The 25,570-nt window shown below is 44.2% G+C and overlaps 1 protein-coding gene across 1 annotated transcript in view; it reads left to right on the plus strand.

Moving 5' to 3' along the window:
- Nucleotides 1-25,570, plus strand: part of SND1 (staphylococcal nuclease and tudor domain containing 1) — a 419,819-nt gene that overhangs the window by 613 nt on the left and 393,636 nt on the right. The gene's annotated exons all lie outside the window — the stretch shown is intronic.

Consider the following 25,570-nt stretch of genomic DNA (forward strand, 5'->3'; position numbering starts at 1 on the left):
TTCGTATCAGTCCTCCGATTCACCGTGCTTCTGTCCATTTTGGCATATGCTGAGTAGTTTGCAGTTTTTCATAGATCCTAACGTCCGCTCTTCCGTGGAACTCTTGGAGTACTTGGCCTTCTTGAAGCTATTATGTTTCCACCGACGCTCAGTTACGCCAAGTTTTCTCGCTCCCTGGCCCTCATTTCCCGTCTTTTTCCCTCCACCTCTTGCGTCAAGTCAGTAGTCCTGAGAGCTCTTCATATCTGTGCTCCCCATCTCTTTGGCTCTCAGAGCCTTAGGCCGGTAGGAATCTTAGCGATCCTTGTTGTTCCCTCACTACGGATGAGACAACTTTGAAGAGGACAAGTGACTTGCCTAAGGTCACATGGTGGTTTGGGTTGGAGCCAGGACCGGAGCCTAAATGTTCTGATTCCCAGCCCCCTGCTGTTACTGTAAATTCTGCCTGATTATATATCCCCTCACTCTCTACATCCTTGAGTGGTGCATTTAAAACCTTGCAAGTTTCATTAAAAATTAACCCCGTCATAATTTTGTAATATAAATTCTCTTTATCAGTTGTCCCCTCTGTTGGCCTCCCCTCAATATTCCCTAGGATTGGAAACTGACATTTCTTCGTTGTTACCAGAATTTCTGGTTGTGATGGCCACAGGCTTTCATTTCAGGCCGCAATTCTGACTTTTCCATCTGGTAATATTCTTATGACACTTTGTCCCAAAGCTCTGCAGCCTTTTATAGATGTGGAAAGTTTGAAAAACATTCTGTTTCTTGGCTCATTGTCTTTCACAGGATTATAATGTTTCTCAGCTTATGTATGAATTAGATTTCAAGATTTTTTTTCCCCGATATTCACATAGTCACTTCTTAGGCAGTATTCTGCCTCCAATTGAGATTCTTAGGCTTTTCAGTAGTACGTTTCCCACTTATTTATACATAAAGGGAGAGTCAGAATTTATCAGAAACTGAGTGAGGAGGGAATTTCCATGGTCCACATAGTTTCACCTCTCTGAAATATTGACCTGACCTATGAAAGGGTTATTCTGAAGTGTCTTCTCTTAAATTAGCTTTCTCGTTGGCCCTTAGCTTTCCCTTCACTGTAGGGACAGAGCAGTGCTCGGTGGTCTGGTAGTGGGATTGCCAGTGAATCTTGTCTGAGTTTTTTTCCTTTGCTGAGGCTTGAATTTTTCTTAAAGGTCCCTCTTACTTGTAGAGTGGGAGTGGAAATGGGCTGACTGTATTTTTACTTCTACAGATGCTGGAGGTTTCCGGGGCATCTGGATTCTAATGGGGTGACCATACCTGTCCGCAGATTACCCCCATGGATACTGAATATCAACAGTAACTTGTTTATTAAGGCTCATGTCTTGTGCTGAGTTTTCTGTTTGTGTTATCTCGTTTATAGTACTGAACAAGTGGATAGGATCATTGGCTACATTTTTACAGATATGTAATCTGAAGTTTTGAAAGAATAGTTTACCCCAGGACAGGTACTTTTTAATTGGTAATGAGAGGCAGAGCTGGGACTTGAACCCAGACCTTATTGGCCAAAGCACAGGCTTTTCAAAACATTCGTGGTTTGATGACTCTGACTCCAGGCAATGATTTTAACAGAGGGCAGGGCCAGTGATGCATGGCCACAAAATTGCAGGAAAGTGAAGCTGACTGTAATTGAGCCTTGGAGAGATTAAATGTTACTCCTGTCTTGTCTGGAAGCTGCTGTTGCAGTAAGTGACTTTATTTGGTGCTTATGGTCCTTACCATAAGCAAAGGAATGTGGTGTGGAAGACACATTAGGCAGGGAGCAGGCTTTGAAGAAGGTGTTAAGAGTTGCCTGCACTGCTGTTTTTCTGTTTTCAAGCTGCAAAGGGGTGGGTGGGTGAGTTCCAGGCAGAGATTAGGGGAGGGAAGCCAGGTGAACTGCGGAGCCACTGGCAGATTTGTGCCAGGCTTCGAAGCCTGCCTGGAATGAAAAATTGACCCCTGGCAAATTGCTGTGTGTGAAGCTCTTCTGCTTAGCAAAGTTGTATTTTCCTGGAGAGTAATTCTTTCCAGTGGTACCAGGAACTGCTTCGTAAGAACTTTGTGAGGGAAGATGGAGCTCTATGACAGAGGGAGGTGAGGAGGAAATAGTTTGATGAATAGGAAAAGAGTAATTATCAGTGACTGCTTTTCTGCCTTTGGGTTGAGGGGCAGAAACTGACCAACCAGACTTGGGCCTTTCAGGCTTAGCCCTCTGGTTTTGTCTGGACTCAGGCCAAGCTGAAGGTCCGAAGCGGTCTTGGGTTGAAGTTTGCTGCAACGAAGAGGAATACTCATTCTTCCTCTTCTGGGTAAAGAATGGGTTATAAGGCGATGGAACGTGTGTGTTTCTTCTGACCTCTGCCTTGCCATCTTAGTAAGTCCTATGTTCCTTTTTCTAAGGTTGAAGCAGAAAGAACTTGGGACTCATGTTTGCATTTGACCAATTTTTTAAAATGATGGTAGGGGCTGTGTCTGCTGTTCACAATAGGAGCCAAGGGTCAGAGTTGGTTCTAGAATATGTTGAAGGAGGAAGTGGGCAGTGAGTTGACACAATCATTGTGGGGCTCTTCTGTTACTGAGAAGGCAGTGAGGATGATGGAAAAGCTGAAGGTGGATTTATATATTTTTTGAGTTGGGATAAGACTGGCAAGTGTGTGGGCAGGTGAAATAGAACCTGGGAAAGTAAATGTCTGTGTCACATGAGATCTTTTCTCGAAACCCTGGAGGATTCTATCCCTGGGTTTCTTGGGTAATTTGCTAGACTTTCTTTAGCTGTCTCAGAATATTGTCAGCCCATGTTAAATAGAGGTTGGGAGAAGTCTCTGGGGTAGTGAATGTGAAATTTAGTCACCCCACTTAGCAGCTACTTAGAGATGGCAATTTTCTCTGGTTTTGCTGACCCCATTTATTTCTGTCTTGGGGGACAGAGCCCTTTTTGAAGTCTTTAACACTCCTATCTTATGTCTGCATGTCTTTTCAAGAAGGAGCACACAGCAGAGTGAATCTGCTGCAGTTCTTGAATCTTCGGTGCTCATCAGAAGCAGCCATGGCAGCAGCCTGTCTCATCCTCCTTATGGTGTGGAAGGCCAAATCCCCATTCCCGTTTCACCCCATCCCATTTGAAAGGGGAAGGAGTCCCTCTGCTAATCTTTGGCTTTATGGTTAGAACCATGATCTTCACTAGATGACTTAAGTCCTGCAGTACCTGAAGAAGGAGATGGCCGTAACTTCCTCCCCTGACGGAATTGTGCTGCCAGGCTGTTGGGAAGCGGGCTGTAGGCTTTCTGGTGAGGAGGTTAGTGGGAATATATCCAGTGTACAGCTGGTAGGAATTGCTCGCTGTAATTTAGATCATTACAGCTAAGTGTTTCTAGATTTCTGAGCCAAGACATATGTATCTTCATAGCGTAGTGAGGACAGAGTATTAGTCTGCTGATCTGTTCCTTCCTATGTGCACTTAGCTCATGCAGACTGTGAAAGAAAAACACCTTTCCTAAGCTACTTAAAATACTCTTATTCTACCACTCAAAGGGACAAGGTAGGTGAATAACAGTATTTTACTAGGGCCATTAGCAAAGACTCCCAGGTGGCTTAGTGGTAAAGAATCTGCCTGCCAATGTAGGAGACACAGGTTCGATTGCTGGGTCGGGACGATCCCCTGGAGAAGGAAATGGCCACCCACTCCAGTATTCTTGCCTGGGAAATCCCATGGACAGAGGAGCCTGGTGAGCTACAGTCTGTGGTATCACAAAGAGTTGGACACAACTTAGTGACTAAGCATACATTTGCAAAGCAGTAGGTGGAATAGGATGGAAGACTTTCCCTCTCGTCTTAAAAGTGTCTGCTTCCCGGCAGGTGAGCATGAGTGAGTGAGTGAAAGTTGCTCAATCGTGTCTGACTCTCTGCGACACCATGGACTGTACAGTCCTTGGAATTCTCCAGGCCAGAATACTGGAGTGGGTAGCCTTTCCCTTCTCCAGGGGATCTTCCCAACCCCAGGATCCAACCCAGGTCTGCCGCATTGCGGGTGGATTCTTTACCAGCTGAGCCACAAAGGAAGCCTGCAGGTTAGCATGGTAGCTTTCAATCAAAATTGTAAGTAAGTAATGGAGCACTAAGTTTTTGTTCTGTCTTAAAGACTTCCTGTCATTTTTCCAGTTTGAAAAAGAAGCATACATTTGGCTCTAGTCATGCTAACAGTGGCCACTGCCATGTACTAACTAATGATAGAGATGATGAGCAATCATATTTCCTTTCTCCAACGAGTTTTATTGATCGTCTGTGTCAAGTGCTGCCTGTGTATTGGAGAAACAGTGGTGAAAAAGTAAATCATATCCCTGCCCTTCCAGTTTATGGAGGAGACAGACAAGTACATAAGAAATAAGCATATGAGAGCAATTTCCAGTAGGGGAATGGGACTGAGTAGTCAGGAGTAAGGGGAGGGGTGGCTTGTTTAGATTGGAAGGCTTCCTTCAGCTGAGGTCTGACGAACATGAAAGAACCAGACACAGAGGAAGAGTTCCCGGCAGAGGGAATAGCATGTGCAAAGATCGTAGGTATCCATTGGTGATCATCTTCCGAATATTTACAGTAGCTTTTCAATTTCTTGAAGTTCAGTATTCCACATACATGGTATGGGTTTAACCTGAGCTGTTATTGTACGTGTTTTAGGGTAAGAAAAGGCAGAAAGGCAGCAGAGGTGGTGGTGGTTCCGGTCTCCTGGTGGGATAAGTTGTTTCATCACTCAGTCGTGTCTGACTCTTGTGACCACATGGACTGTAGCCTGCCAGGGAAGCCCTGGTCAGATCAGTAGCAGACATTAGGTCTACAGGATAAATATAATCAATAGGAGACTGATTTAAAGCAAAATGCTTGCTCTTGGTTATGTCTCTTACAGGGCCAAGACCAGGGTTCTTTGACTTCCTACCAGCCAATCATGTGTATTCCTGAGGTCACCACCTTTCAGTGGATAAGACCTAGATGAGAAGATAAATGCTAAGAACAGGCTCAACAAGAGTTGCATAGCATCTAGAACCTGATGAAGTGTATGCTTCTGACATCATTTTATTACTACTTGGAATGTAGTAGCTCTTTCCTCTGGCAACACTTTTAACCTAGCAAGCTTTAGGTAATAGCGATGTTGAAAAGCAGAGTAGCATGCTTCAGAGCTCAAAGTAATGGTCAGGAAGGAAGGGTTCATGCAGGGTTGGGGACTCCTGAGGCTGGATTGTTCTCAGTGCTAGTAATAAGGAGGCAAATGATTTCGTGCATCTATGCCCAGTTTACTTGGAGAATGAAATTGGGGAAATACGTGAATATTTTAGTTTTCATTTGTTAAGTTTAAAAGAGAAAATTGCCAGGTTTTTGAATGCAGTTAAGGAGTCTCTGGGCTTCCCAGGTGGCACTCGTGGTAAAGAACCTGCCTGCCAGTGCAGGAGATGTAGGAGACTCGGGTTTGATCCCTGGGTCAGGAACATCCCCTGGGGGAGGGCAAGGCAACCCACTCCAGTATTCTTGTCTAGAGAATCCCATGGACAGAGGAGCCTGGGGGGCTACAGTCCGTAGGGTCGCACAGAGTCAGACATGACTGAAGTGACTTAGCATGCACGCATTTGAGGAGGAACTAAGGCCTGTTGTGAAACTCACTTATCAGCATGGACTGTCAAGCCAGCTGACAGGTATGATTCTAGCAGTGGTTATAGCAGTAGATATCCTTTGGAACCTGACGTTTAGATTTTGTTTCATTTCTTCAAGGAAAAGAATAGCTGAAGATTTTAGGAAATTCTTTGCCTTATCAGGGGCAAGGAATGAAGTAAAGGGATTCAGCTCTTACTGGGCTTATGTAGCTTTTTCTCCTGTTTCTTTGGAGATAGATACCCACCCAGGTTTGTGTGGTTTTTTTTTGGCTGTGCCAGGTTTTAGTCATGCACACAGGATTTTTTTTTTTCAATACTTTTACTTATTTATGGTGGTGCTGGGTCTTTGTTGCTGTGCAGGCTTTTCTCTAGTTGTGGCGAGTAGGGGTTACTCTCTAGTTGTGGTGCGCAGGCTTCTGATTTCGGTGGCTTCTCTTGTTACGGAGCACTGGCTCTAGGGCGTGTGGGCTTCAGTACCTGCAGCACGTGGGCTCAGCAGTGTGGCTTCCAGGCTTTGGAGCACAGGCTCAAAACAGCTGTGGTGCATAAGCTTAGTTGCTCCTCGGCATGTGGAATCTTCCCAGAGCAGGGATCGAACCTGTGTCTTCTGCGTTGGCAGGTGGATTCTTTACCACTGAGCTGTCAGGGACAGTCACACACAGGATCTTTAACTGCAGCATGTGTTAGTCGCTCAGTCGTGTCTGACTCTTTTCAACCCCATGGACTGTAGCCCACCAGCCTCCTCTGTCCATGGAATTCTCCAGACAAGAATACTGGAATTCCTTCTCCGGGAGATCTTCCCAACCCAGGGACTGAACCCAGGCCTCCTGCTTTGCATGCAGATTCTTTGCCTTCTGAGCCACCAGGGAAGCCCTTAGTTGCAGCATGGGAGATCTAGTTCCCCGAGCAAGGATGGAACCCCTGGCCCCCTGCATTGGGAGCATGGAGTCTTAGCTACTGAACCGCAAGGGAAGTCCCAACACCTAGTTTTTTCATTTTTGTTTTCTTCCCCACCCAGTTTCTGTTACTGTTTCTCTCCTGGGAGACCAACATATGCTTTGTTCTTATGGCAGAAATTGATACAGAAATCACAGGTTGTGCACATTTGATGCAGATGGAGTGTTGTGGGGTGTCACTTACTTTCAGTGAGACTCAATATGATAAATTAATGTTATGTTTTTCTCACTTAGCTCTAATATTTAGGGGAATAAAAAGAACAGTGGTTTCAGTTGGCATTTTTTAAAAATTAGGAAGTTAAGCGACTTATAGGAAAAATAACCTAATGGCAATTTAGATGACATTTTTCAGATGTTGGTTTTGAGACGTTCAGTCTCTGATGTAAACTGGGCTGGCACAAGTTTTCTCCATTTATGTGCTTATGGTGACTTTAAGGCTCTCTTTCCCCTCTTTATGAGGTGCTTCAAGTTCTCTTTCTGTGGGAAGTAGTCTGCTATGGTCTTGTAGCACCAATCTCATACGTAATAAGGGGAATTGAGGAGATTGGGTATCTGTGGTTCAAGATAAGAAAGCCCATATATTGGATTGGCCAAAAAGTTCGTTTGGGTTTCCCATGGCATCTTATGGAAAAACATGAACAAATTTTTTGGCCAACTCAGTATTCACATTGTCCCTGGTAAGTAGCCTGGTGGAGAAGAAAGGTCATCACTCTGGGACTCAGGGGACACAGTTCTAGGCCAGCTACTGCTGGTCTTCTCTGGGCACTATGGGGTAAGGTAGTACACCTTTCAGGCTCTTTCTTTTTCTCTTAAATGAAGTGGTTGGACTCTGAAGCTCCTTGCAGTCCCCAAAGGCTGCGGGTGTATCAGAAACCCTATATTACATGTCTTTTAGGCATGAATCAAAGCTGAGGAATCTCATACCTTCTGCTAGTCTTCACTTTGAATTGATGCTTACCTTGCGGGAGACATATTTTCTATTCCCATTGCTTGTTTTATTTTTATTTTTTGAGAAGGTAGTTTAGTCGAAATATGATTTTCTAGTGTGGAAGACCAGAGTTAGAATTTGAATTAGACTAAATGGCCAGTTACTGGAGTGGCTGGAGGGTGGGTAGAATTGGACCAGGGAGGTTCCTGGCTTCAGCAGTGGTGTCAGGATAGACTAGTGGGAGTGGTTGCTTGGAACCACTGGAACATGGTTCCAGTGGGTTTTATTTACGAAGTCTCACCTCTGCTTCTGAACACCCTGCCATTCTCCTGGGGCAGCAGGTCTAGACCTGAGAAAGGTGGGGATGGTGAAGGCACTCTGGGAGCGTGTAGCTCACGGGGAGAGTTTATCCTGGCCCTTTGAGTGAGTCTGGCAGGAGCCTGGGGCTTGGTCGGGTTCTGAGCTCTGGCTTTCACGCTCTGAGGCCAAAGCCTCTTCCTTGTCCTGCAGATCTTTCCACTTCTGTTTAATATGCAAGTATAGGAATCATCTAAATCTATTCTTGGTAGTTCCTCACAGGGTTTCTTTTCTTTTGAGTTTATTTTTTACTGTAAGCTTTCTTAGATTCTTTTCTGGGAGGAGATTTTGAGAGAGAGAGTGAGTTCCTAAGAGCCCAGTGATTCTCTAAACACATCCTTGCCTCAGGACCACCTGGAAGGTCATTCTGAGGCACTGAATTAGAATCTGCACATGTGGCCTGAAGATCCTTGTTTTTAAAAAGCCACTCGTAGGTGGCTTTCTCTCCTGAAGAGGGACCCTTTGGGATTGATCCAGGGGCTGGCATTTGAGACCCATTGATCTTATTTAATTCCTGTGCTGTATGTAGTTGAAGGGTCAGGACATAAATGCAAAAGGAATGTTTGCTTTTGGGGCCAGTGCACCGGAATTGTATATGAGGGGAGATAGTAACTTCTTTTTTTCTTTTTAGCGCTTATTTTGATGGCTCCCAGAACACTTTGCATTGCTTTTAATCTGTAGCTCAATATTGGGCTGATGTCCCCAGGAGTCCATTTACAGTGACTCTGAGAGCTTATTCCTAGGTCAGAACTGACAGCTGAGAAGTTGTTTTCTGTGCCTGATTTAGGCCATATGCTCATTTTAACATTCATCTGCCACTTTTCCTTCTATTTGCATAGATTCCCCAGATCGTCCTATAATTTGGCACCAATACCTTGGCACGTTATTACTGTGGAAGTCTTTTGTGTCATCCATAAGCATGAAGATTCTCTGTTCCTCACTTTCTGCCCTTTAAATCCTACAGAACCACATACGTGGGCTTTCTGATGTGTCTATTTATATCCATCCTGTTTCTTGTTTATAAGCCCCGTTCTTAACAAGAACAACACCAGTAAAACCCCAAATGACCTCTTTGGTGGTCTTGGTCTTTAGTTTTTATTCCACTAGCTTGCCAAATATGGAGATAGAATTTTCCTATCTTTCTCAAGCCTTTGAAGGCCTGAGGATGAAGGGTCACGTATGCAGCTTTTCTAGTTCATCCCAGAAATCCTTCCAAATGCTCAGGTGAGTGCCATCCAGTGTTAGTCATTTCACAATTGTCGATGTTTAAAATTTGGGCTTAATGCTTGCTCTTAAGACTTCACACAGTACAGAACTATGTAAAGTCGAATGCAAAATTCTTCCTCCCTCTACTCTCCTTATGAATTTTCTGCCATTCATTCTCATCCCTGTAAGTAAATGTACTTCCCAGTTTTTTTCACGCAGATTTATACACCCCCCCATTTCTTTTTTTAAAGAAACAGAAATGAGGTTATAATGAGTTCTGTAACTTCCTTTTTAAAATTAATTGTCAAAACTACTTTTCAGTGTCATGATTATACGTCTGTCTCATTCTTCAGTGTTTGAGGAGTGTTCCGTAGTTTGGGTGTATTTGCTCACCCATTTTTTTCTGTTGATATGTCAGCATTCTTTGATACGTCTTTGTGTTCTTGTGTTAGCATTTCCCTAAGACAGATTCCCTGAAGTACACTTCATGTTTTTGGTGGCTGCAGGGGGTCTTTATTTAGACTTTACCTTTTTATATCCTATAGGGATCATCTTAGATTTGATTGAGGGCAGAATGCAAGAATACTGGAATGGGTAGCCATTCCCTTCTCCAGATCTTCCCAGGAATCCCACCCAGGTCTCCTGCGTTGCCGGCAGATTCTTTACCATCTGAGCCACCAGGGAAGCCCAACAATCTCCTTACACTAATTAATCATTTCACAATTGGTAGTCTACTTCCCCAGTCAGTACTCTTGAAAACCACTGTCTTCCCCAGTGGAGGGCAGGGTTCAGCTCCTGGGGATCATTAAATCACCATTGTTTAATTGCTTCAAGGCCCTCCAGGGGTTTTAAGGTCTTGAACTTACTGGAGAGTCAGCTCTGAGGGCTCTAGCCTTGTCTACTCTCTCTGGGTTCTAGAAAGCTCCCGCCTAGCTAGGAGGTCAGAGGCAAGGTCCTGTGAGAGGCCTGACTTTTTTCCCCCTGCAGACTGGTATTAATGCACAGCTCTTCCTCTTCTTTTTTTCTACTTGGATTAGACGGTGGGGGTGATAGCGGTGGTGAATCTGACCACATCCTGCTCTGAGAAACCCGGCCATTTTTTAGAGTTGTTCAAGGCTGAACCGGGGTCAGCTGATTTCAACCCCGGAAAGCGTTTACCTCCAGTTCCCTGGGTTTCAGGTGTGCATTGCCCCTCGTGTTTTTAGCATATCCGAACACTGCCTCTATTTTTTTTTAGTTTGAAAATCTTTGGGATAATCAGCTGTCTTTAAAAATTGTCATATTATTTTAAAAGGAAATGATTTCACCAATGAAAGTGGGAAACCAGTATAACTTGCTAGTTACTGCTTACTAGAAAGCACCTTCAGAAAAAGCCCACAATGAAAACAAAATAGTGAGTGCTATTAAATTCTAACTAGGTACAGCATTTTGCAGAAGACTCTGAAGGAAATGTGTAACAGGTGGTAGAGATGTGCTGAAGGCTTCTTGCCTCTAAACTGAAACTGCATTTAATGGGAGGGATTGAAAGAGAATTGAAAAGAAGACAAGAGACAGCTCTTATTTACATATGAATATTAAATGCTGGTACACACAGGGATCATATACTACGGAAACCAGATTTTCTTGTTTTGTTTTTAAACAAGCCCACACTTTGGAAAACGGACACATAAATTGTCTCAGGAGACAGAACTGAACTGATTTTCTGGGGTGGCTGCGCTCACGTATTTAGTGTCATGGACTACTGGCCACAATATCTTAGGCAAGTCACTGACCCTTTACCTTCCAGCTTTGCCTGTAAATGAGCAGTGCTCGCCTCCTGGGATTCTTGCTGATAAGATAAAAGAAGACAGTATTCAGACCATTGGCTGGAGTTGTTCCCAGCTCAGACGGGAGTGGGAATGGAACCAACTGAGGCAACATGAGGGCAAGATTTGTAATGTTGTTATGTAGTTGCTAAGTCGTGTTCACTCTGTGACCCCAAGGACTGCAGCACACCAGGCTCCTCTGTCCTTCACTGTCTCCTGGTGTTGCTCAAATTCATGTCCATTGAGTTGGTAATGCTATCTAATCATCTCATCTTCAGCCACCCCCAGTTTGAAAGACTGGCTTTAATTTTAAGATCATATTTTTTCTATTATTGTTATCTTTTGACTAAAATATCCTTTATTTTATAAACAATACGATGCCATTTGCTTTCTTTCGTGTCCTTGGCACAAATAAGAAATGGATAACATATCAGTCCCTAATTTTGGCTTAGCAGAAAGGTGTGCGCTGGTAAATGTCTAACCTTCTGAGCTTTGGAGGCATTGTTCATTTAACTGTTAGGAAAGCTTAAACAGATTTAGGTAGTGCATGGAAAAGTGCAGTTGTGTGTGTGAATGCTAGGTGGAGTTCAGTGGCACAGGTGAGGGTAGTCAGGCAGAAATGCATCTGGCAAAATTTTTCACTCCTTCGGCTCCTGCGCTCTCCTCCCTGCGACCCCTCAGCTTCTGGTGCTTCAGAACTGGGCTGCATTCCACCTCCACCCCACCCTCCCTTTTAAATGATCAAAACGATATATTTAGAAAAAATTTGCCACTATAATATAAAGCATTCCATCTTCTTTGCTCCAACATGGACTAGGTAATCCAGATTTGTCTAAGCATTTTCTGGTCCTCTTTTGGAGACTGGGAGAGAGGAACCGTGTATGTAGGATCAGCATAAATTGGTAAGGAACAGCGCCTTGCCTGGCCTCCCTCCTTTGGAAGGACAGGGCAACTTACATCCCAGTTTGCCCAAGGCTGTTGTCTTGGCATGACTGTCCGTAACACCCAATTTTCACTCTCAAAGTGTCGCAATTTGAGTGATAAAGTGTATGTTTAGTGGATTTGGTTAAGAAAGGTCAGGTCTGGGGGAAATACTGGATTGGCATGGTTCAGAGAGGACAAAATAAACTGAGGGTAGATGATTCCATAAGTCGCTGGGAGGATGGCCTAAGGTGTGAGGTGTCTCCAGGCTTCTATGAAGCACAGGCAGCGTCGGTTTGAGACCAGGCTTTGCACCTGATTCTGAGTAAAGCTTTTTAGGCTGTTGAGATATTAGGGGTCTGTCTCATTGAAATGCTGTTTAATAGAGGCAGGTCACCATGTTTTATGGTGGAAGGGGGAACTCATGAAGTGAAACACTGAAACTTTTCTTGGAGAATGGATGGGTTGGAAAAATCAGATGTCACATTTAAAGTCAGTTTCTTTGCTTTAAACCTCTTTTCTGGGGAAATGGTGAAAGTGACAAGTCTTGACAGAGGCAGAGGAATAAAACGGGGGAGATGAAAGACAGCTGAAATGAGTAGGTCCAGGTGGGTATACTCAGATGTTCCTGAGGGCAGCTGCAAGCAACCTGCAGTCAAGGAACCAGTTGAAGGCAACGTGCCTAAAGGCCTGTTGGAAGTTTGCGGTAGAGAAAGGAATGAGAAGTGAGACGTTTAAGTCTGTTTCCAGTCTCTAGAATGCAGTGCTACAAACTTTTAAACTAGGAATTCTGTCCTAGGTGAGGGCATTGCTTTATATACAGCCTTTAATACCAGGGGCATTTTTATTTTTGGCAACCACCCAAAACAGTGACTTACTTTGCCAAATGTAATTTATCTGCTTACCTAATAGGACTGTCCCAGGTCTTCTTGGAAAGTGGGGCATTTCTTCCTTGCATTCCTTTCCCCTCTGTGTAGGTGAATGAGAGGGGAGACCTGGGTCCTCGGATCCTGCTGAGCTCTATTATTCTAGGTGCAGTAATTGCTTGTGTTATTACTCCTGGCGGGTGAGCCCTTTCGAAGCCCAGAAGCCAGGAGGCTGCCTCTGTTACTTAAAAGCCGAGTTATCTTATTAAACTCCTCTCTTATGAGAGCTTTAGACTCTCCCGAGACCTCCTGCAGGCTCTCCATGGGGTCCAGGCCTGGCTACCGGTTCAGCCCTCCTGCCCACGTGTTAGTCATCTCCCTGCCAACAAGTCACACAGCCAGGCGGTGCAGGGCTGCTGGCTGGCTGCTCGGCTTCCATTGAATTCTGGCTTCCATTGAATTCTTTGTCATCTCCAGATTGGTGCTCTTAATGAGCGTACCTCCCTTACTATAATGTTGTAAGAAAATGTGCTTCTTTGATTATCAACAGGAGAAGCAGAAAACCAGTGTAGAGAGAACAGTAAACTTGCGACTCAGATTATCTGAGTAACAGGGAAAATTGGGTTTTTGAAAGGAATTGATAGCACAGGGCTAAACATAGTAAAGATGCCCCAGGAGTCTGAGCTGTCCATCAACTTGCTCGTGAAATTTCTGTGCTTTATGTGTGAAAGACATTCTCTTATTTGGTAATACATTGGAAAGAGTGTGCACCGCCCACCCCCCCCCCCAAAAAAAAAAAAATAAAAGGGTGAAAGGAATCCTGGCATAAGCTCAAAGCAGAGGATTCCAGGTTGTGGCCAAATGGCCTTCTGTTTCACTTCTTGAAGAGATGTGCAAATCTGTGCATTATGGTGGAGAATGGGGTGGGCTGGGGCCCCAGCATATAGCTGGGAAGGAAGGACCCCTTGTCTTGAGTCTCCAGCTGTGTTAGGTGATAAGGGACTTCATCACACACTCAGAAGGATTTTAATAGGAGAATTCTAGGATGGAACATTAATTCAGCAATAAAAGACTCTGAACAATTTATGGTAGATTTGTGACATCCACTTCTTTATTTTGACATCTCAAATTGACTATCAACATTTCAAATAGGAAAAGTTTCCAGAGAAGTTTGGACAATAAAATGGGAAAATTAACACCTTTCATGGGTAGCATAGAAGTTATCTGACTTCCCCAAATTCTACAGCCAGCCCTGCACATAAGCCAAAATAAATGTATTAGCTATTCTTACGAAACAGTTCATTCTGAACAGTATTGGGTATTATGCTCGATAACCTAGCATCCCTGGTGCTGTCAGTTAGTTGTAAGAAAAAAAATGCACATGGCTTTATGGAAGTAAAACCCAAGGAGCAGTAAAGGCAGTAACCTTTATTTCTCTAGGATGTTGCAAGAACTCTGATGTTCACTCACTTAGCTGTGTCTGGCACAGGTCTCCTTTTTAATCGTGGGATTGTGGTTTGCTAGTTTGTATACTGTGTTTACTGCTCAGTGATGGCAGTGCTGTGAGGAGGAGGAAGAAGAGATGACATCAGCTATGGCCATGAGGCTGGGAAGGCAGTAGCTGTCCCCTCTCCCGTTTATTTCTTCATTCGTTCATTCATCTGGCTGTGCCAGGTCTTGGTTGCTGCCCTTGGGGTCTTCGATCTTTGTTGCGGCATGTGGAATCTTCTTGTTGTGGTATGTGGGATCTAGTTCCCCGGCCAGGGATTGAACCTGTGCCCCCCTGCACTGGGAGTTCAGAGTCTTTGCCTCTGGACTTTCAGGGAAGCCCCTCTCCTCCTTTCTGAATCAGGAATCGTGGCTACACTTCTCTCCTTCTGAGCACTGGAATTGAGGAGAAGCAAAGAGAGCGAAAGGTCGGGAAGGCTGGATGCACAGAGCCCGTTAACTGAGTAGTGCCTGGAATGCACCCTGTCACCTAACAACCTGAGTTTCACCTCCGCTCATCTCTGTGGGTGGGAGGAAAGGTCTTTGTCATCAGAATACTTTTTCTTGAGCTTCCTTCACAGAAGACTTATCTTTGGGGAGTTGCCTCCCATACCAGCAGTGCCAGCACATCGATTCAAAAGAAGTAAGACCTTCAAGTTTCCTCTTACGTTTTCATAGCAGTTCTGAAATGCAGAGTGGGCAGGTATGCAAAGTGTATCTGAACCAAAAAAGGCATTGGTGATTTGAAACCCATGAGTAGGCTAAGGCCAGTTACCCTAGAAGTGTGTAATGAAGCATTTAAGAAAGCAATTGGTGACTTTTCAGAGTGCTTTAAAATTTCTCATAGTCACAAACCAAATCTTTGGACTAGGGTTCCAGTCTGTTGTTGTTTGGTAAATGGTGTTACAGACTGCGACGTGGAAAATATTCAGAAGACATACCCTTGGAATTTTTAGCCCCATTCATGACAGGCACATGAATATCTCTAATACTTGTTGCACAAACAGTGCTTAGAACAGATCTTTACATCAAAGTCATAGAATCTGGAATTTGCTGTTTCTAGTGGCTGCATTGTGTTCTACCGGTGGGTCTGCCTGGGGAGGTGGAGTGGATTCTGAGCCCCTTGGAGAGCCCTGGAGCTGCCTTGATGGTTTTTGTCTCCGTCACTGAGCACTTGCTACCCTGTCAGTGTGTTGTTTGCCTCTACTAATATTTCTCTGTGAGCTGCTTCTCTGGAGATGAAGTCAAAACACGTTACTCTCACTGCCATGAGTTTAGGCACTTAGATACGTTTTTGTTACCCTGGTATTTGGATATTGGCTTTGGGATGTAAGTCTATCAAGAGATCTTTGTCTGTTAAACAAGAATAAATAAAAGAACCATTGAGAAGATAACCCTAGAAGAGATGACAGCATTGGTTCGTAGTCTCTCTTTGCAACAGGTAGGAAAAGACTGAAGAAAGTGGGAGGACAACTGACTGTTGAATAGTTAATTAGGAGATTTCTCAGTATGGTCTGGGATACAGATTTGAGTGGTTTCTGTTGCCCATAGAGCTGATCGCTCACAGGAAATAATCGAGTGGTTGGAAATGAGTTAGGTAAAACCTTCTGAAAGGTGGTGATAACAAGGGAAATTTGACATCTCATAATAAGAGGGCTGATGAAGCAAGAGGGTTGAAGAAAATTATCCCAGAGGAAACGTGAATTTCTTAGGGGAGAATGAAATAGTGCTGAAGACTGCTGGAGTTGCCTGAGAGAGGGCAGAGAGAAGGGCGGACTAAGTATTGAACGCTGGGAGGGGAGAACCTTTGAACGGCGGATTAGGTGAAGACATGCTTGCCTGTAAGTCTTCCAGGGCGTGGAGTGGGGGTGGGTCCCTGGAAGGCCTTAGAGGACTTCTGGTCTACCTGTTGTCATTTGGCAGAGAAACAGGAAAAACACTCTTGAGTGCGGTGCATGCTTTCAAGAGCGTGGCTCTCATTAGCTTCAGCAGAAATCCACTAAGCTATGAGCTGCTTAAGGACAAGGACTGTGTTTTAATTGTTTCTGCCCCTTCTTTCCAAAGTCTAGCACTTGATACTTGTGCTTGATAAATACTGGGACCATTCATTTATTCAGGAAAAAACACTTACTGAATGCTTACTTTGTCTCTGGTCTTGTTCTGGGCTCCGGGGCTACCATGGTGAGCAAGAATGATGGGAGTCCTTGCCCGGAGAGAGCTTGCACGGAGGAGTGGAAAACTGCTTCTGAACAATTCATTATGCTGTTTAATGTGGTGGTGAGTTCTATGGGAGAGAAATACAGAGGCTCAGAGCATATACAAGCATCTAGCTGACATAGTCTGGGGAAGGCCTCTCTGAATAAAAAGTTTAAGCCAAATTTGCTGGAGGACCTGTCTGAGCCAGGCAGATTCCCCCCGGCAGAGTGGAGAATAAAGGGGTGGTGGTGGTGGATTAACCTTGTGCGAACCCATCACCCAAGGATCTTGTTAAAACAGATTCTGAATCAGGAGGTTCAGGTAGGGTCTGAGCCTGTGGTATCAACAAGCTCTTAGGTGATTGCTGGCCTGTGAGTGCCTTCAGGAGTTCTCTGTGCATCTTCCTTCTCCCCCTTCATTGTTACAGTTGAAAGATGATAGGATTCAGCTGGGTCAGCGTCCTCCCCTCCCCAAGCCCCCCACTCCACCCGATCTGTACATGTTGGCTGCACTGATGGAACTTTCCAGTGTACTCAAAGCATAGTTGATTAGCTGTAGAGACTTATTGTTCCTGCCCTATCCCTGTGCTGGCTGAAAATACTGCTCTACTCCCCTGGCATCTTGATCCTGACAAGCCTGCATTGTGGAGAAGGCCAGAGGTGTGGCGGGCAGGAGGAGGAAATTAGGATTTGGTAAGGACAAGAGAAAATAAAATCTAAACTCAGGATCTGGTGTTTTGCAAATTAACACATTTCTCTTGGTATTTCTCAAAACATCTTTCCCTGTGTTTCTAGGCTAGAGAGAGGGACCCAGGCATCGTTTTGACAGATTCTTTTTTGATAATAAAGAAGGCCAACTCCCTGGGGAAAGGGATTACCATCAAGATCACAAGATTTTAAACCAAAAATACTTTGGCCACCTGATGCGAATAGCCAGCTCATTGGAAAAGACCCCGACGCTGGGAAAGATTGAGGGCAGGAGGAGAAGGGGGCAACAGAGGGTGAGATGGTTGGATGACATCACTTAGCGACTGAACAACAAAGCAAAAATATGTATGGTGCTCTTGCCTCTGAGAGAATGTTCATAGTTCCTGTAACTCTGAATGTTCACACATTGTATCTCAAAACTTGTGAGATGTTAAGGGGTTTTCAGCTTTTCTGAATGTAAAACCTAATTAGATCATACATGCAGGTTTTTCAAATCCCCACTGGATAAACTTGCACTGGGAGGAAAAGGGTGTCTCCCTAAAATTCAAGATCCTTTTTGGAGGCCATAGCCTTTTTGAACTGTGTGCTCAGAGGTTGGAATTCTGTGATTGGAACATGTCTAGCATTTTATTTCATTTGGGAGAGAAACATGAAGCGATAATGAATGGATCATGGGACGATATGGTCCTTGCAACACAATAATAGTTCTGTCACTGAACTGAACTTGGGTCCGCTTTACCGCACAGCAAAGTCGGTTTACTGACACTGCTGCTGCTGCTAAGTCGCTTCAGTCGTGTCCGACTCTGTGCGACCCCGTAGACAGCAGCCCACCAGGCTCCTCTGTCCCTGGGATTCTCCAGGCGAGAACACTGGAGTGGGTTGCCATTTCCTTCTCCAAGGCATGAAAGTGAAAAGTGAAAGTGAAGTCGCTCAGTCGTGTCTGACTCATAGCGACCCCATGGACTGCAGCCTACCAGGCTCCTCCATCCATGGGATTTTCCAGGCAAGAGTACTGGAGTGGGTTGTGGTGAAGTCCAGTGTTTATTTGTTGGGTGCCAAACAAGATTGCTTGTGCTCAAAACACCTGAATTCTTTGATGGCTGCCAGGAAATGAATTTTTTTTTAATTGGAGTGTAGTTGGTTTACAGCATTGTATTGGTTTCAGGTGTAGAGTGAAGTGAATCAGGTACATTGATGGATACACATGTATCCACTCTGTAGATTCTTTTCCCATATAGGCTATTACAGAGTATTGAATAAAGTTCCCTGTTATTATACAGTAGGTCCTTAATAGTTATCTGTTTTATGTGTAGTAGTGTTTATCTGAACCCACTCCAGTGTTCTTGCCTGGAGAATCCCAGGGATGGGGGAGCCTGGTGGGCTGCCGTCTGTGGGGTCGCACAGAGTCGGACATGACTGAAGCGACTTAGCAGCAGCAGCAGCAGCAGCAGCAGGTATCTGTCAGCCCCAATCCCTCCCTCATTTGGGGTGAGGGCTTCATGGCGTATGACTTTCTTCTGATTGATTGGTGGTGAGGTAACAGGGTGATGTGAGTCTTAACCATTGACCCTCTGGTGACAGTCTACAGCCTGTAGTCACCATACTTAACCCGAGTAAGGGTCTTAGCTTCTGCAGAACTACTCAAAGGTAAGTGTTGGGCGTATCACGTTTATGTTCAGATGATCACTTTTATGTACTTCTTCTTCTTATTCAGTCGCTCAGTCGTGTCCGACTCTTTGTGACTGTGAACTGCGGCACACCAAGCTTCCCTGTCCTTCAGAGACACAGCGCATGGTTGTATATATTATCCCTCGCGGAGGAACTGGAACTCTGTTTTATCACTGAACTGTTGCCATTAATTTTCCTACTTAACACTTTTTTTCGTTTCTGCACCCCCTCACTTCCCTAATGAGTAACTGCTGGTGCCTGCCGTTTGGAACTCTGGAAGGTCTAGGAGACTGCTTTTGTGAAGGCCATACAGAGTCCTGCTCGGTTTCAGTTTGACTTTCATTCTCTAAGTTGTGTGTGCAGAGGGAGGGGAGCAAGAGAGATTTTCAGAACCACCAAGGAGATCTAGTTCTTGGGATTTGTTTCGTCATTGAGACTCTAAAGTGGCCAGTAGTATGTTTTCCATTTTTAAAAAAGGTGTTGCAGTTTTAATTTAACATAATCTCAAAAAAGTTGTAAGAATAGTGCAAGTGACTCTTGTGACCCTTTCACCCTGGTTGCCATATCCTCTTCTTTGTATTTATAACATACAGTCATCATTCATGGTAGTTAGGTTCTATCAGGGATTTCCACAATGGCTGAGTGGTATAGAATCCGCCTGCAATGCAGGATCCTCAGGAGAATGTTCAACCCCTGGGTTAGGAAGATCCTCTGGAGGAGAGCACAACAACCCACTCCAGTATTCTTGCCTGGAGAATGCACACGCGCATGTTCCATCAAGTCACAAGCACTAAATTAGTGAATTTCAAACCATTGCTTCTGTGAGAAATACTGAGTTATTTCCTATGAGCCTCTGGTCACTACATTTTCATCAAGTGATAGATACATGGTCTTGTGTCTTCCCTGATAGCTCAGTTGGTAAAGAATCCGCCTGCAGTGGAAGAGACCCTGGTTTGATTCCTGGAGAAGGGATAAGCTATCCACTCCAGTATTCTTGGGCTTCCCTTGTGGCTCAGCTGGTAAAGAATCTGCCTGCAGTAAGGGAGACCTGGGTTCGATCCCTGGATTAGGAAGATCCCCTGGAGAAGGGAAAGGCTACCCACTCCAGGATTCCAGCCTGGAGAATTCCATGGACTGTATAGTCCACGGGGTTGCAAAGAGTTGGACATAACTGAGCGACTTTCACTTGTATGCTTCTGTTTAAAGTCCTCTTACTTAATGCGTAGTGTTGATTCATTAACACTGAATATATGAACAACAGCACTGTGACTTGTGCCTGAACGAAAATTGTCTAATATTTTCTCTGTAAGGCACATCACAACAGCTTTCTTTGTGTCTAGAGAAACTTCAGGACTGTGATGCCTGTGAGCCATTTTAAACAGCAAGATCACCACACAAAAGCCCTGATGACTGCAGTAATTTTTCTTTGGCTTTAACAGTCTGAGGACTTGACCCTAAACATTTGGTTGAGGGGTCAAAGACCTGTGATGCTCAGATGATCGCTATTTTCTTCTTCTTGTCCAGTCCCTCAGTCATGTCCGACTCTTTGTGACCCCATGGACTGCAGCACACCAGGCTTCCCTGTCCTTCACCATCTCCTGGGCTTAGGGCTTAGTTGCTTGGTCATGTCTGACTCTTCGCGACCCCATGGACTGGATCCCGCAAAGCTCCTCTGTCCATGGGGATACTCCAGGCAAGAATACCGGAGCGGGTTGCCATGCCCTCCTCCAGGGGATCTTCCCAATCCAGGAATCAAACCCAGGTCTCCCACATTGCAGGTGGATTCTTCGCTGTCTGAGCCACCAGGGAGCTCACCATCTCCGAATTTTCTCAAACTCATTCCATTGAGTCCATGATGTCATCTAACCACCTCATCCTCTGTTGCTCCCTTCTCCTCCTGGCCTCAATCTTTTCCCAGCATGAAGGTCTTTTCCAGTGAATCTGTTCTTTGCATCAAGTGGCCAGAGTACTGGAGCTTGGAGTCAGTTAATTTTTGGTTCTTCCTTTGCTTATTTTCACACACGATGGTTACTCTGAAAAACTTGACAGCTGGAATGGATTTTTTGGGCATGACACTTTGCCTCTGCCTGCCACATAGTTCCTGCTGAGTTCTGATTTCTGAGTGACTGGTTCCTCGAGCACAGTGGAGCTCAGTGTGGGTGGTGAGGACTTGGCTCTGTAGAGGATCATTGTGGGGTTTCTGGCTTCTAGGAACCTGAGCCAGTTCCTTCCTGGTGAGGCTTTCTTTGTGCAAGTTACAGGCATGGTGTTTTGCATATATCACCACTTTTTTGATGCATAATTCTCATAGCAAATGTTTAGTATTTGTGGTTTATTAGAAAGTACACTGGGAGAAGTTGTGTTCTAGTCCTGATGTACCACAGTTTTTTTCATCTGTAAAATGAGTGCCTGTCATGCATAGCATTGTAGAGGTGTAGAGGCGTGGACAGTAGAGAGGGAAGGGGAGAGAGACCACTGTGCCCTTATTTCTTGAGTATCTGCTAGGTGTCAGCTACTGTGAGGCATCTCAATAACCACAACCTGCAGAGAAGGTGGTGGCATTGTCCTCACATACAGATGAGGGGATATCACAGTGTTTTACTTAAGACTGTCTGGTTTCACAGTCATGGTCATCTGAGGCTGTGATTGTCAAGACAGCTTTGTCACGTTTGAAGCTCACTGGTGGATCAGTGGTAAAAACAAACAAAAAAGAAACCCATCTGCCAATACAGGAGACACAGATTTGATCCCTGGGTCAAAAAGATCCCCTGGGAGAAGGAAATGGCAGCCCACTCCAGTATCCTTGCCTGGGAAATCCCATGGACAGAGGAGCCTGGCGGACTACGGTCCATGGGGTCTGAGAGTCGGACATGACTTAGTAACTAAACAACAGTAATAGACTTAAGATATGATATTTATTTATGATAATCTCTGGGGACAGAGGTTCAGAAATCACTTTCCTAGAGAGTGGGAATCTTAGGTGATAAAGGCGGGGAGTGAGATCATGGGTCATTTCTCTAATTCCTTCTGGTTGAATTCAGTGGTGGGAGAATTTCCATGAATTTGGTGTTTACTTTTAAATCCCAGGAGGAAATGGTTCTTTTTCTATGGTACATTTATTTTTTTTCAATCTTTACTTCACACCACACTTTGAGCCATTTCATTTCTTTCTTTTTTTAAAAAATTCTGTCCATGCCAAGCAGCTTGCAGGATCTCAGTTCCCCCTCAGGAACTGAACCTGAGCCGCCTCAGTGAAACTACTGAGTTCTAACCACGAGATCACCAGGAAACTCCTGAACCATTTCTTATCACAATAATATTGACTATTATTTATTGGGTCTTTTGGCCAACTTCTGTGCCAAGGGCTTTATTCCCTTAAGTTTCTTGACACCTCTCATGGATGTTCTAATATACTTATCAATGAGGAAATTGAGGCTAATAGAGCCAGTGAACTTTCAAAAATCGCCACTGACATGGATTTGATACTGAAACTGAATTCTTTTGCTGCTTACCACTGCCCCTTCTCTGATTATAAGGATGAGCAGTCTGTGTAACTTGAAGTGGTCGTCCAGAATTTATTTTTGCTGAGCACATACCGTTTAGACTACCATAAAACTAGTTTTCATCTCACTCCCTGTCATAATGTTTTATATCAGAGGCTGGCAGGCTGACTCTGTGAAGGGCCAGGTAGTAAATACTTTAGCCTTTGCAGGCCATACGGACTCTGTAGCAACTACTCAGCTTTGGCGTTTCAGTGTGAAAGCAAGCAGATAGACAATTACATAAATGAATGAATGTGGCCATGTTCCAATAAAACTTTATTTATGGATGCTGAAATTTGAATTTCATACTCTTTTCATGTGTTACATAATATCTTTTTGATTCTTTTTTTTTTTTTTAAAGTCACTTAAAAATGTAAAAACCATTTTTAGCTCGTGGGTTGTACAGGAACAGGTGGTAGGGCGGAATTGGCCAGTGGGCTGTAGTTTGCCGAGCCTGCTTTTTCTCATTCTGAAGTTTGCTTCCTTTGTGTCTCTTTTTGGGTATTTTGTAAAATTGGGACTGTAAGCCTGCTTTCCCTGCATATGGCAATGTTTAATAAGTGTTGGTTTGGTTTGGGGCAGCCAGCTCATGGAAGCTTTGCTGGCTTAGTGACAGTTTCTGACACCTGCTCGGCTGGCACACAGAAATGGAGATTTTTAACTGAGGAAAAGATTTAATCAGTAGGTCATCTCACCTACCGTTTTAACAGATAGCAGCTCCTCAGATGCTTGTTTCTACATGTACATAGTGGAACATCAGAATCGGACACTTGAGGTCTAGTCCTTGCCCTGCCATTCATTTCATTTTAAGCAAAAGTCACCTTTACCTGTTTCACATGCAGATTTTTCGTCTGTACAATAAAAGGGCCTTGTTGAGATGCTCTTGCTTATTAGCTGCTCTCTTGAGGCCCCTTTGAGATTTGAACTCGTTTCTTTCCAAACTGAGGTCCAGTTCTTGGTATAACCGGCCCTGGAGCAGCCGTTTATGATCATCTCTCCTGAATGAGTTAGTGCACCCAGCGCAAGTGAAATGTGCTGCCAAAAGGCCATGGGTTTCCAGGTCATTGTGCCGGGCCCCTCTCATTTAGGTTTGCCTCTGACTCTTGCCAGAAAAAAGAAAGAAGCTGGCCGTGTTGGCATGTATGCTGGGAAAGACCTCCCAGGTCACAGGGCTTACAGTCTTCTGGGATTGCTTGCTCCTTGTCCAAATGACTTTTTAATTTTCAAGAAAGAGAGGCAATAGCTCTGGTTGCCAGGAAGGTTTTTCCTGATACACTTTCTGAGATTTTTCTCTAAGTTAGTTTTTTTTTTTTTTTTTTTAAGCTCTACACTTGCCTTAATTGCATTTCTTTAGATTTTTTTTTGCTTCATTAACGTACACCACAATCCTTCCCCGTGCCCTGAAGGCGTTTTTAGGTGGAGAGGGCGCCTTGTCTGGAGAAGAGTCACTGGCCTGCTCCTTGTCCTCTGAGCAGCCTCTGGGTGGTGGACTTGGCAAGCTTCCAGGTGGCACTATGGACTGTTCAGTTCAGTGACCTTCTTGGTTCTTCTTTCTGTGCCACAGAGGGAAGGAGTTCATTCTACTTGTCTCAAAAGAAAAAACTTTTGTTTTTGGTCATCTTTCTCCTTTTTGGGGGTTTGTAGTTTTCACTGAAGTTTGGCTTCTTTCCTGTGACTTCTACCTTGTTATTTCTCAAGGATTTGAAAGTTTACAGTAGCCCTTCATTCTGTTTTGAGTCACCATGCCTGACTTCTCGGTCTGAGTCAGCTGCCTGTTGGTGGTGTTCAGCTAAGGGTCTAATCTTCCTGCAAGATATGGAAATACCCCTTTGGTGAAAGAGACATTTTATGTCATATTAACGCACATCCATATTGGACCTTAGCAGTTATTTTAATTGAAATAAATATGAAAGTGAAAGTCACTCAGTTGTCTCTGACTCTTTGTGACCCCGTGGACTATACAGTCCATGGAATTCTCCAGGCCAGAACACTGGAGTGGGTAAACGTTCCCTTCTCCAGGGAATCTTCCCAACCCAGGGATCGAACCCAGGGCTCCCACATTGCAGGTGGATTCTTTACCAGCTGAGCCACAGGGAAGCCCAAGAATATTGGAGTGGGCAGCCTATCCCTTCTCCAGGGGATCTTCCTGACCCAGGAATTGAACAGGGGTCTCCTACATTGCAGGAGGATTCTTTACCAGCTGAGCTACCAGGGAACCCAAATAAATGTACGTACCGTAAAATTATTCACAAGACTGTTACAGCTGTCTAATTCTAGAACATTTTTCATTGGTACTCAGAAGGAAAAGAAACCCTGGACTCACTAGCAGTCACTCCCTTTCTCTTCCTCCAGCCCTTGAGAACCATTCATCCTCTTCCATCTCTATGGATTTGCCTATTCTGGACATTTCATATGAATAGAATTATTCAATATGTGGCTTTTTTGTCTTGACTTCTTTCCCTTAGCGTGTTTTCAAAATTTATCCATGCTGTAGCATCAATCAGTACCTTATTTCTTATTTCTGAATAATGTCCATTTCACAGATATACCACATTTTGCTTATTCATTCTTCACTTGATGGACATTTGGATTGTTGTTGCTCCTTTTGGCTCTTATGAATAATGTTGCCACGAACCGTTGTGTCCAAGATATTGTGTGGATGTATGTTTTATTTTTCTTGGGCATGTACCTAGCAGTGGAATTGCTGGGTCATAGGATAATTCTTTGTTTGACTTTTGAGGGACTGCCAGAGTGTTTTCCAAAGTGACTGCATCACCAACAGTGTATCAGGGTTCTAATTCTCCACATTCTTGTCACCACTTGCTTTTGTCTGTCTTATTGATTATCGCCACCCTAGTGACTGTGAAGTGATGATACGTCATTGTGGTTTTGATTTACATTTCCCTTATGACTAATAATGTTGAGTATCTTTTCATATGCTTACTGGCCATTTGTGTATCTTCTTTGGATAGATATCCATTCAAATTATTGCCCATTTTCAATTGTTGAATTACAGTATTTCCTCATTCCAGATACTAGACCCTTATCAGATGTTTTGTGAATATTGTCTTTTCACTTTCTTGGTAGTATCCAGTGAAGCATAATGTTTTTGGTTGGTTGTGCTTTCTAAGATGGTGTCATTGCCTAATCCATTGCATTATCCACCATTACGATGCTTTCTTCTAAGAGCTTCTCGTTATATTCAGGTCTTTGATCCTTTGGGTTAACTTTTGTATATGGTGTGAAGTGGAGATCGAGCTTCATTCTTTTGCA

This window comes from Ovis aries, chromosome 4 (assembly GCF_016772045.2).
Source record: "Ovis aries strain OAR_USU_Benz2616 breed Rambouillet chromosome 4, ARS-UI_Ramb_v3.0, whole genome shotgun sequence".
Lineage (NCBI taxonomy): Eukaryota > Metazoa > Chordata > Mammalia > Artiodactyla > Bovidae > Ovis > Ovis aries.